The 11143-nt window shown below is 41.8% G+C and overlaps 1 pseudogene; it reads right to left on the reverse strand.

The window, feature by feature from the left end:
* Nucleotides 1-4902: 4902 nt before the first annotated feature.
* LOC112922045 (diphthamide biosynthesis protein 3-like) lies at nt 4903-5149 on the reverse strand (annotated as a pseudogene).
* Between the last annotated feature and the right edge of the window lie 5994 nt (nt 5150-11143).

Below are 11143 nucleotides of genomic sequence, written 5' to 3' on the forward strand. Positions count from 1 at the left end.
ATTCCTTCAGTAATCTCCCATAGCCCTTTATCCGTATTCTCTGATATTCTAGTTATGAAAGTACACTCATTCTAAGCTTCCTCAAAGGGAGTATATATGTGACTTACTCATCTCTTCAGTGCCCTGTATATGTTCCAGAAATGTTTGTTGGAAAAATGGAATGAATGAATTAATGAATGAGAAATAAAATGAAATGTAATGTCTGTCTTTCACAAAAACATATCAGTGGCCTAACGATTTGCTGACATTGGGCCCAGTTTAAACTTCCACTCTGCACTGATATAAACTGGAGAACATTAGTAAAACAGGTCAAGAAAAACTGCTAAGAATTTACTTTGGCTAGGAAAAGACAAACTAAATTAAAGTATGATTTTCAAAAGAATGAAATTATGATTCTCATGCAAATATATAAAATGAGCACATGTCAAAGATTTTATTCAGTGCATTACTTAATGAAGGAACCAGTAAGGTGTTCATACTGGTTTAAAGAGCATTTGAGGAGCTAGATATATATATAAGCAATTAAGGAATATTACAATAAGAATTCTGAGTTACATACAAAACTGGTTAATATCTTATAGAATAGTAAATGATTACTTTTGTAGATATCTTCACCAGACAGAAATTTTTCACACCTCTACCAGACAAAGATTTACACATTAACATGTAATTTCACCAAGTCTGGGAACTTTGATAAATGGTTTTAGCAGGAATTAGTCACTATGTGAATTATGTTCAGTAGTCACACCAATTATTTTGTAGATCATTAAAAAGATTAATTCCTTAAATTTGGATTATAGCAGGAACTTTGGCAAGCTAAGTCAATTAAAAATATTTATTGAGTATGTCTGTGTCCAGATAAACAAAGACACTATGTACTGAATATGATCCATTCTCTGACTTTCAGAATTTACACTGTAAATTATTTGTGTAGGAATTTCCTGAATGGATAGTCAGGTTTGTTCTTTGCAATAGCCCTGCATAGTGAGATTGGCAGATGTGGTTCTGACAATTTTACAAGTAATCTATAACTTAGTTATTTAACTTGCTCAGAGTCCCTCAGCTATTAAATCACACATACAGTTTGGATTCAAAACAAAGTTTTCTGTTTCTCAATCCAGGCTTCCTGTTTCTCCAACTAGAGGCCCCTTTCACAGAATGCCTTGAAATAGTCTGTGTATCATGTTATGTGATTTTCAATTTACAACTTTTAAAAAATATTTTATTTATTCATTTATTTGAGAGGGAGAGAGAGAGAGAGACAGACAGAGAGAGTGAGCAGGAGGGAGAGAGAATCTGAAGGAGACTCCATGCTGAATGCAGAGCCTGATGTGGGGCTCAATCCCATGATCTCAAGATCATGACCTGAGCCAAAACCTGGAGTCAAATGCTTAACCAACCAAGCCACCCAGGCACCCTTCAATGTACAATTAAAAAAGAAAAAAAAAAACAACAGTTTAGAGCTGGGCCTGCAAATTGCCAGATCCTCAGAATTTATCTAGTGCACAAACTTGTTTGGCCTACACAGGGCGATGACATTTTGTTAAATTTAAACCTCAGCTGGGTTGCCTGTATGGCTCATTCAGTTAGGTGTGTGCTTTGGGCTCAGGTCGTGATCCTAGGGTCCTGAAATCAAGCCCCATATTGGGCTCCTTGCTTAGTGGGTAGTCTGCTTCTCCCTCTCCCTCTGCCCCTTTCCTCCTGCTCATATGCTCTCTCTAACACTTTCTCAAATAAATAAATAAAATCTTAAAAAAAATAAATACCAAAGTTTACACACAAGTCCAGATTTGGGGCTTTTTGTAAAAATGGTAGGTTTGGCAGCTCTGGGTTCACTTTTTAAATTTTTTTTTAAAGATTTATTTATTCATGGGGATCCCTGGGTGGCGCAGCGGTTTGGCGCCTGCCTTTGGCCCAGGGCACGATCCTGGAGACCCGGGATCGAATCCCACATCAGGCTCCCGGTGCATGGAGCCTGCTTCTCCCTCCGCCTGTGTCTCTGCCTCTCTCTCTCTCTCTCTGTGACTATCATAAATAAAAAAAAATTAAAAAAAAAAGATTTATTTATTCATGATAGACAGAGAGAGAGAGAGAGAGGCAGAGACACAGGCAGAGGGAGAAGCAGGCTCCACACCGGGAACCTGATGTGGGACTCAATCCCGGGCCTGCAGGATCACGCCCTGGGCCAAAGGCGGGGGCCAAACCACCAAGCCACCCAGGGATGCCCTGGGTTCACTTTTATATATGACTGCAGGCTGGATCTGGGTGTCTGCTGCCCCATACAGACAGTACCTGTCCAGCCTCACTAATCTGGCCTTGTTGATGGCCAAGGGCACTGGGTTTGCAGCCCTAGCTCATCTCTCACCTTACATTCCCTCTCCCCTCCCATTCCCCAAGCAGCGTGCAGCATCCATGAGGCTGCAAGGGAAGCCAGAGTTCTGAACATGGAGAAGGAACTCTGCACCTCTCTTGGGATGGTTTGCCACTTACTTGACAAGATAGGCCAGAAGTTCCATGTGGCTCTAAAGGGAAATAATGAGTATATCTCTTCAAGTCCTGTTCTCTGTGGCTAATATGGTTGGAATGGGTTGGAACCAGAAAGAGAGATCTGGGGAAGGGTGGCAGATATATTTGTGTTGCTTAGAAAATCAGCTTGAGGGACGTGTGGGTGGCTCATTGGTTGAGTGTCTGCCTTCGGCTCTGTGTGATCTCAGGGCCCTGGGATCAAGTCCCACAATGGGCTCCCCAAAGGGAGCCTGCTTCTGCCTCTGCCTATGTCTCTGCCTCTCTCTGTGTGTCTCTCATGAATAAATAAAATCTTAAAAAAAAAAAAAAAAAAACAAAAGAAAAAAAAATCACCTTAAAGTTCTGCTGAATAAGGAACAAATGGGATTCCTGAGCCATGGCGGCTACCTTTGTTAGCAAGGTCACTGCAGTGTTTGTATTTGTGAATGTGGCCTGGGGAAATACAGTCTGAAAATTCCACTAAAGAAGTACAAGGTTGGCTAGTACACTACAGAAGATCAGATAATAGTTCTAGGCCAGCTACTGGATTTATCCCTGTGCCTGTATTCTTCAGGCTTAAATTAACTAACATTTCTTTCTTCTTCTTCTTTTTTTTTTAAGATTTATTTATTTATTTATTTATTTATTTATTTATTTATTTATTTATGATAGACATAGAGAGAGAGAGAGAGAGAGAGAGGCAGAGACACAGGAGGAGGGAGAAGCAGGCTCCATGCCAGGAGCCCAATGTGGGACTCAATCCCAGGACTCCAGGATTGCGCCCTGGGCCAAAGGCAAGCGCTAAACCGCTGAGCCACCCAGGGATCCCCACTAACATTTCATCATTAGTCAATACTCATCCATCAGTAGATATGCATGTAACAGAGAGGAAAGGAAGCCAATTCTACAGTCTTCAGCTTTTGGACTAACTGAGCTGAATGAGGTTTCCATGGAAGGATCGTAGTGCTCATTCTGTGGGATGGGAAGGGAAGGCCATGCCTTCTCCCTCTCAATTGCTTTGTTTTTTTGTTTTTTTTTTTCAATAGCTTTGTTATTTGCTGCATAGACAATTGTGCTCAAAGAAGAGAAGGGTGCTGGGAGAAGGAGCCGGAGGGCCTGGGGTATAGCCAGTCACTCCCATCCTCAGCTGAGGGACTGGTCCTGTGACCCAGGGTGAGTGGGTAAGGCTCAGTCTCCTCATCTACAAAAATGGCATAGCAGTAGTTCTGCTCACGAAGTGTGATTGTGAGAAACGGGGAATTGACATAAGTGACTGGCCCACGGTAGGTACTACACAAGTATGAGCCATACCTACCACCAGTATAGGTTGGCTTTCTTTCCTCTTTGACAAAACTTACAGGTGAACATTTCCTCTGAGGCCAGTGAATTAACAAAGCACAGTGACTGAGATGCTGGCCCCTGAGCAGACTACTTGTGTTTGCATGCCTCTCTGAAAACTACTGCTTAGAGAGCCTGAGCTAATCATATAACCTCCATGTTACAGCCTCAGTTTCCTCATCTCTAAACTAAGTGTAAAAATTGCACATATCTCAAACAGTTGGTGGTGAAGATTATATGCCACAATACAGGTGACTCCTTAACACAGGACTTGGCACATAGTAGGTACTCAATAAATGTAAGCTTTAAAAAAAACCTAAAAAAATAATAAAAATTTAAAACTAATTGAAAAAACTAGGCCAAAAGTTCATCTTCAAAAAAAATCTCATGGAGGGGGATCCCTGGGTGGCAGAGTGGTTTGGCACCTGCCTTCGGCCCGGGGAGTGGTCCTAGGGTCCCAAGATCGAGTCCCAAGTCAGGCTCCCTGCATGGGGCCTGCTTCTCCCTCTGCCTGTGTCTCTGCCTATCTCTATCTCTCTGTGTCTCTCATAAATAAATAAATAAAATTAAAATAAATAAATAAATAAATAAATAAATAAATAAATAAATAATAAATAAATAAAATCACATGGAAAATTAAGGACACTTCCAATTCAAAGTTCTAAACACAAAATCCAGGTATGTCATGTCATGGACTTGCTTATATAAAGTATGTATGTATGTATTTATTCATGAGAGACACAGAGAGAGAGAGGCAGAGACATAGGTAAAGGGAGAAACAGGCTCCTGTGGGGAATCCGGTGTGGGACTTGATCCTAGGACCCCAGGATCATGACCTGAGCCAAAGGCAGACGCTCAAGCACTGAGTCACCCAGGTATCCCATGGACTTGCTTCCTTAATTGAAGATGAACTTGGCAGCCAATAGAAAGGATCCACATTCTAACAGAAGAGCCAGCTATAGAATAGCTGTCCCCATGAAGAAGTCAGTAACTTTGTCTTTGATTTTTCCACCTTGACTCATTCCCAAGAGTTCAGGATTTGGATTTCTAAAGTCTTCTTCAGCATTTAACTAATTCTTTGTGGGTGGAAGAGGCTGGGACTGTTTCTCCACACCTAAATTGATTTTTGTCATAAATCACTTTTACAACGACAAAGCAGCTGTTCCCATTGCTACGTCTTTCCATTCTCCAAATCTTCCTTCATAATGCAGAAGTTATCCCTACATGGGCAGGGCTAGAAATATGCCTCTGAGTCTTCATCATATTGGAAGTCCTTGATCTCCACCTCATTTTGAAACACAGCCATTATCACTGGGGCCAGCTGACACCCAGCCTGGACGCAGTCCCAGCCTGGTGCTAGCATGCACCAGTTCAGGAAATCTTACGCTTTTTTTCTTAATGTAAAATTCATATAATATGAAATTACCCATTAACCATTTTTAAAGTATACAATTCAGTGACACTTGGTATGTTTTGTGTTGAGCAAACATCACCTCTATCTAGTTCCATGATATTTTCATCACCTCACAAAGAAAACTTTTTTCCTTTAAGTAGTTACTCTCCATGCACCCCTCCCCTAGCTCCTGGCCTCTGCTAGTCTGTTTTCTCTATAGAGTTGCCTACTCTGGATGTTTTATAAGTGGACTCCTACATATGTGACCTTTTGTGTGTCTTCTTTCATTTAGTATAATATCCTGGAGGCTCAAAAACCATTATTTTGATTATCATTATCCTTTGAACTCCTCTGACTAACATCCCAGAATTATTAGGATCCTAAGAGTGAAGATAAGGTATTATTATTTTTTATAAGATTTTATTTATTTATTCATAGAGAGAGAGAGAGAGAGAGAGAGAGAGAGGCAGAGATATAGGCAGAGGGGGAAGCAGGCTCCATGCAGGGAGCCCGATGTGGGACTTGATCCTGGGTCTCCAGGATCACACCTCGGGCTGCAGGCACCACCGGGGCTGCCCGATAAGAAGGTATTAAAACCCAAAACAATGGTTAAAATGCCTTCTAGCAAAAATAGAGCTTCCTTCTCTGCATGTTTGGGTGCCAGATATTTTGGGGTATGTGGGAGACAAAGCTGTAGGCCTGCATAATGTAGCCCCTTAATGACACAAGTGACTAGATATGTGTCCCTTGCTGCTGGGTCATCCCTCATCCACAGCTACTGTTGATGAGGTTGGAGGGCAAACACCCATGTTTAAGAACTAGAATGCTGAGGAGCAGCTTGAGCTGTGTCCAAACAGATCTCTCCACATACCTAGACCTCAGGCAGGTGCTGAACATGGAGTTAATAGGGAGAGGATCAACAGGCCATATGTCAGGCCTGGAGAGAAGTTCCAAGGAGGATAGCCCAAAGCTCTCGTCTACAAGGGATAGTCTGTTTAAGACTATCATCAACAGGGGATCCCTGGGTGGCTCAGAGGTTTAGCGCCTGCTTTTGGCCCAGGGCATGATCCTGGAGTCTCAGGATCGATTCCTGCATCGGGTTCCCTGCTTCTCCTCCCTCTGCCTGTGTCTCTGCCTCTCTCTCTCTGTGTCTCTCATGAATGAATAAATAAAATCCTTTAAAAAAAAAAAAAAAAGACTATCATCAACAACCAGACAAACCAGTCATAGGTACTTCCTGTAACATGCACTTAATTGAGTGCCTGGTCCGTAAGGTCTCAAAAATGAACAGGGGCTCCTGGGTGGCTCAGTCGGTTCAGCTTCTGACTTTTGATCTTAGCCCAGGTCTTGGTCTCAGGATTGTGAGTTTGAACCCCACATCAGGCTCCATGCTGGGAGTGGAGACTACTTTAAAAAAAGGGGTGGGTGCTTGGGTGGCCCAGTCGGTTGAGCTTTGGACTCTTAATTTTAGCTCAGGTCATGATCTCAGGGTCATGAGATCAAGCCCCACGTTGGGCTCACACTGAGCATGGAGCCTGCTAGAGATTTTGTCTGTCTCTCCTTCTCCCTCTGCCCCTCCCTACTAATGCTCACACTCACGCTTGCGCTCTCTCTTTCTAAAAAAAAAAAGAAAAAAAATGAATAAAATGAGGTAGGTTCCTAGCAATCTCTGTGTCATGAGAAACGAGTAAATCCATATAAAGGGCTTAAACCAGTCTTTGATACATAGTACCCAATAGGAGGTAGCTCTTATTATTGTTATGATAGTGTCTTGATATTTTCTGATTATTAATCATAGTAGTAATAGTAGCTTTAGTAGTAGTAAGATGGATGGATGGATGGAGAGATAGATACAGCTATGGTCCTATGGGGGATTTTGTCAGTTATTATGTAGATTGAATCCAATTGTATGTTCTTGATATAGAGAGATAACGACAGGGGAGTTCAGGAACCCGTTCCTCAATGAAACAGATCTGAATCCCGTATTTATCTGACTTCAGTTAAGTCCTCTAACTGGTGGGCATGAGTGGTATTTTGGGTCATAAGAAAGTAGGATCAATTCAAACCAGTAATTCAATTTAAACAAATGATCAGTAATCCTCCAAAAGTCTGATTATTTCTTCTTTTTCCAATCCATAGTCATCTGATAAATGGTCTCAGGTCCTCTGGAGGAAGGCTGGGAGGTTTTTCTAGTGGTGTAGTGAGTTCTTTCCTCAATGGGCCCAACTCCTCCCCCCCCCCCCCCCATTCAAGGGGCTTTGGTCATGTGAACTGCTCACAATGGGAAATTGACTGAGGGGCTGTGCCTTTCCATTATGAAAATTCATGTCTCTTTACCAAAACTAAAGCTTTTGGCTTATGCAAATCAAATAAGATTTTTGAAGACTAGCCATCTCTCTGAGTTCTGAGGATACTATTATCAACTAGCCCAAGCCAAAGACCTCTGCATGTCAGGCGTATTACTGATCCTCTCTACTGCCCATTACTGTAGCCATGCTGACCATGTCTTTGAGAATCAAGTGCAGCCACTTGGCCTCTACCACCTTGGGATCCCAACATTTCCCTCTCTGAGAAGCCAACCAGCAAGGAAAGAATCAGAATGCAGCAAAACTTTCTAACTTCTGTGAATGTTTGGAGGCTCAGCTCTAGATGTCTGGATTTTAATATCATACAAATTGTAGGTTAATACCTTCAACCTACTCTTTAAAAAAATATTCCTTCGTATCATTAAGGAAAGCTGAAAACCCAAAAGAAAAATGGACAGAGGGCAGCCTGGTGACTCAGCGGTGTAGCGCCACCTTCAGCCCAATGCCTGATCCGGGAGACCCGGGAAGGAGTCCCACATTGGGCTCCCTGCATGGAGCCTGCTTCTCCCTCTACTTGTGTCTCTGCCTCTCTCTCTCTCTCTCTCTCTCTCTCTCTGTGTCTCATGAATAAATAGATAAAATCTTAAAAAAAAGAAAGAAAAATGGACAAAGGATAGAATTTTTTTTTTTTTAGGATAGAATTTTTTTAAAAAAACAATGCACCTAACTAATGAATATGTGAAAAAATATTTAGTTCCATTAATAATGTCATGAAAATGAAACAGCAAGGAGATACTGGTTTTCCTCTGTGGGGAAGGATGTAGAACCTTAGAGATGTATGTTTTGTAGTGGAACTATAAACTGGTACAGATTGTAAGACGACATAGCAGTATACATCACAACCCTTTGGCTTGGATCCACAGTTCAGCTTCAAGAATTTATACTAAGGAAATAATAAATGTACAAAGATGTCACAGAGCCATTTTTATGTCTGAAGACTTGGAAACAACCCAAATAAATATCAAACAATAGGAACTTGGTGGACATAAATGATGGTATACACATGATACATTAGATATTCAGTCATTCATTCAAAGGTGCTTATCTAGCATCTACTTTGTAAGAATTCTGGGATAAAATCTAAGGATATAGATGATTTATTTTTTTTTAGGATTTTATTTTATTTATTCATGAGAGACACAGAGAGAAAGAGAGACAGAGACACAGACAAAGGGAGAAGCAGGCTCCACGCAGGGAACATGATGTGGGACTTGATCCCGGGACCCTGGGATCAGGCCCAGAGCTGAAGGCATGCTCAACCACCGAACTCAGGTGATTTCTTTTTTTACGGAGCTGACATTTTAGGGGTTGGTGACATAGGATAAATAGATAAATAAATTTTTAAAAGTTGGGTAGTGTAAGTGCTATGATGAAAATTAAAAAGGACTGTGGTAGTGACGGAGTGGGAGCTGCTTTAGATTAAGTAGGTTAGGAAAAGCCTGACCAAGATGACATGTAAATAGAGATATAAATGACAAGAACATTAGACATCATTATTATGTAAGTCTGTATCTCTTGATATGGAAAGATATTACAAGCCCTGTTTTTTTCATAAAGTTTCTTAAGTGTGGGGGTGAGGTAAGGGGATGTACGCAGAAAGATGTCTGAAGGATCTGACATTGATGAGAATACTTCCCCCGCTGCTAGTAACTGCAAACTTGACTCAAAGCGGATTGAACAGTAAAGCAAGTTATAGATTTCTGTAGCTGAAAAGGCACACTTTCCAGGGGCTCAGTAATGTCCCTGAAGGCCCGATTTCTTTCTGTCTCTCTCTCCTGCATTCCATGGAGTTGTTTCTTCTCTCACGATACCAAGAGAGCTGCCAACAGTTCCTGGGTTACACGCTTCCTCATTAAAGTCCAATAGGACCTGGAAAGCCTCTTTGTTTCAATGCCCTAGAAAGACATGAATTTCACTCCGGTTGGACTGGCTTGGGTCACATGACCAAGCCTGCACCACATTCCTTGGCCGGGGGATGGGCAATAATTGTTGGCCAAAATCATTAAAGACCCAGTCATGGAGCTGACATCAAAGTAATCCCTAAACCACTAGGCTGAGAACTAGCGGGAGGCAATATGTTCCAAAAGAAGTTTGGGAAAAATTTTTTCTAGAAGAAAGAGGGAAAAGATCTGGGTGGTAAGTACCAGCTGTGTACTGGAAAACACCAAAAATTAACGGTGTTATTACTGAGCTTTGAATAATGGAATTACTAGTGATTTTTTTTACTTTATTTTTTATTTTTATTTTTTATATATATTTTTTACTTTCTTTTTTAGACTTTAGTGTACATCTGAATTTTTCACAGTGAGAATATATTAATTTTTATAACTACAAGACAACAAAACTATCCCCCCCCTTTTAATCTGGCAAAATGAATAAAAGACAGTTAACGATGACGATGACGACTTTTTTGGGGGTGACATGTAATAGCTCTCTACTTTGAATTTGCTTCTCCTTCCCTAAAGCATATAGCAACATGTGCAACAATAGCAACACACTGGCTATTCCAACTTTTTCCCTAGGTAGAAAGGAAGGTCATGTTACAGGCAGACTTGTGGATCACCAGCATTCACAGAAATCTCCCTGCTACCCACCCTGTTCCATAATTTAGCAATGCCTGCTGGCTTGCCCACTTCCAGTGTGCTATTCTGGGCTGTAATTACTCAGCCAGTTGAGAGTTCTCTTTGGTGACAACTGAGATATTGCACACTAAGATTAGGAGCCTGACTAATGAAGGAAGGTGACAGCGATATGGCCATGAGGAAATCTGCTCCCTGCCAGGTCTTCTGCAACAGACGTGAAACTCAGTTTTTTTCTTTGCGCCTGGGTTTGCCGCTGGTCTGTGGTTTTGCTGTCCATGCATTTCTGAAATCTTGTCAGCTGCATAATCACACAAATAATAGGGGCTGGAGAGGCTTATGAAGGGTCCCAGAGAAATGTTCCTTCTCAGCTGGCCTTCCCGGCTGGGAGCCCTGGATCTGTGTTTGCCAGACAATTCTCTATTGTATGCTTGGAGACTTTTCCTCAAAGGCTTTTGATTTGAGGCCCAAAGGATATTTTTTTTGCATTTTCCAAGAGCTTCTGAGAGACACCAATAAAACTCCCTACCTCCTTTGCACACAGTACCCGCTCTTGTAAAATGGGAAAGGATTTTACAGTTAGAAGGGCTTCACCTTTGCCCAGCTCTGTAGACTTGAGCAATTCAAGTTCAGATTATAACCAATGTTTGCAGCCTTAGCTAGAGGTCTTGAAGGCTGGGGGCTGGACTCTTCTGAGAGCTCATTCACACACATGTCTACTAGTTGGTGCTGGCTGTTGTCTGGACTTGCAGCTCTCCTCTGCTTCCATTTTCCTTTTAAAAGATTATTTATTTATTTATTCATGAGAGACACACACAGAGAGAGAGGCAGAGACATAGGCAGAGGGAGAAGCAGGCTCCCTGTGGGGACCATGATGCAGGACTCCATCCCGGGACCCTGAGATCACCACCTAAGCCGAAGGCAGATACTCAACCACTGAGCCACCTAGGTGCCCTCTACTT

Source organism: Vulpes vulpes, chromosome 1 (genome assembly GCF_048418805.1).
Source record: "Vulpes vulpes isolate BD-2025 chromosome 1, VulVul3, whole genome shotgun sequence".
NCBI classification, from domain to species: domain Eukaryota; kingdom Metazoa; phylum Chordata; class Mammalia; order Carnivora; family Canidae; genus Vulpes; species Vulpes vulpes.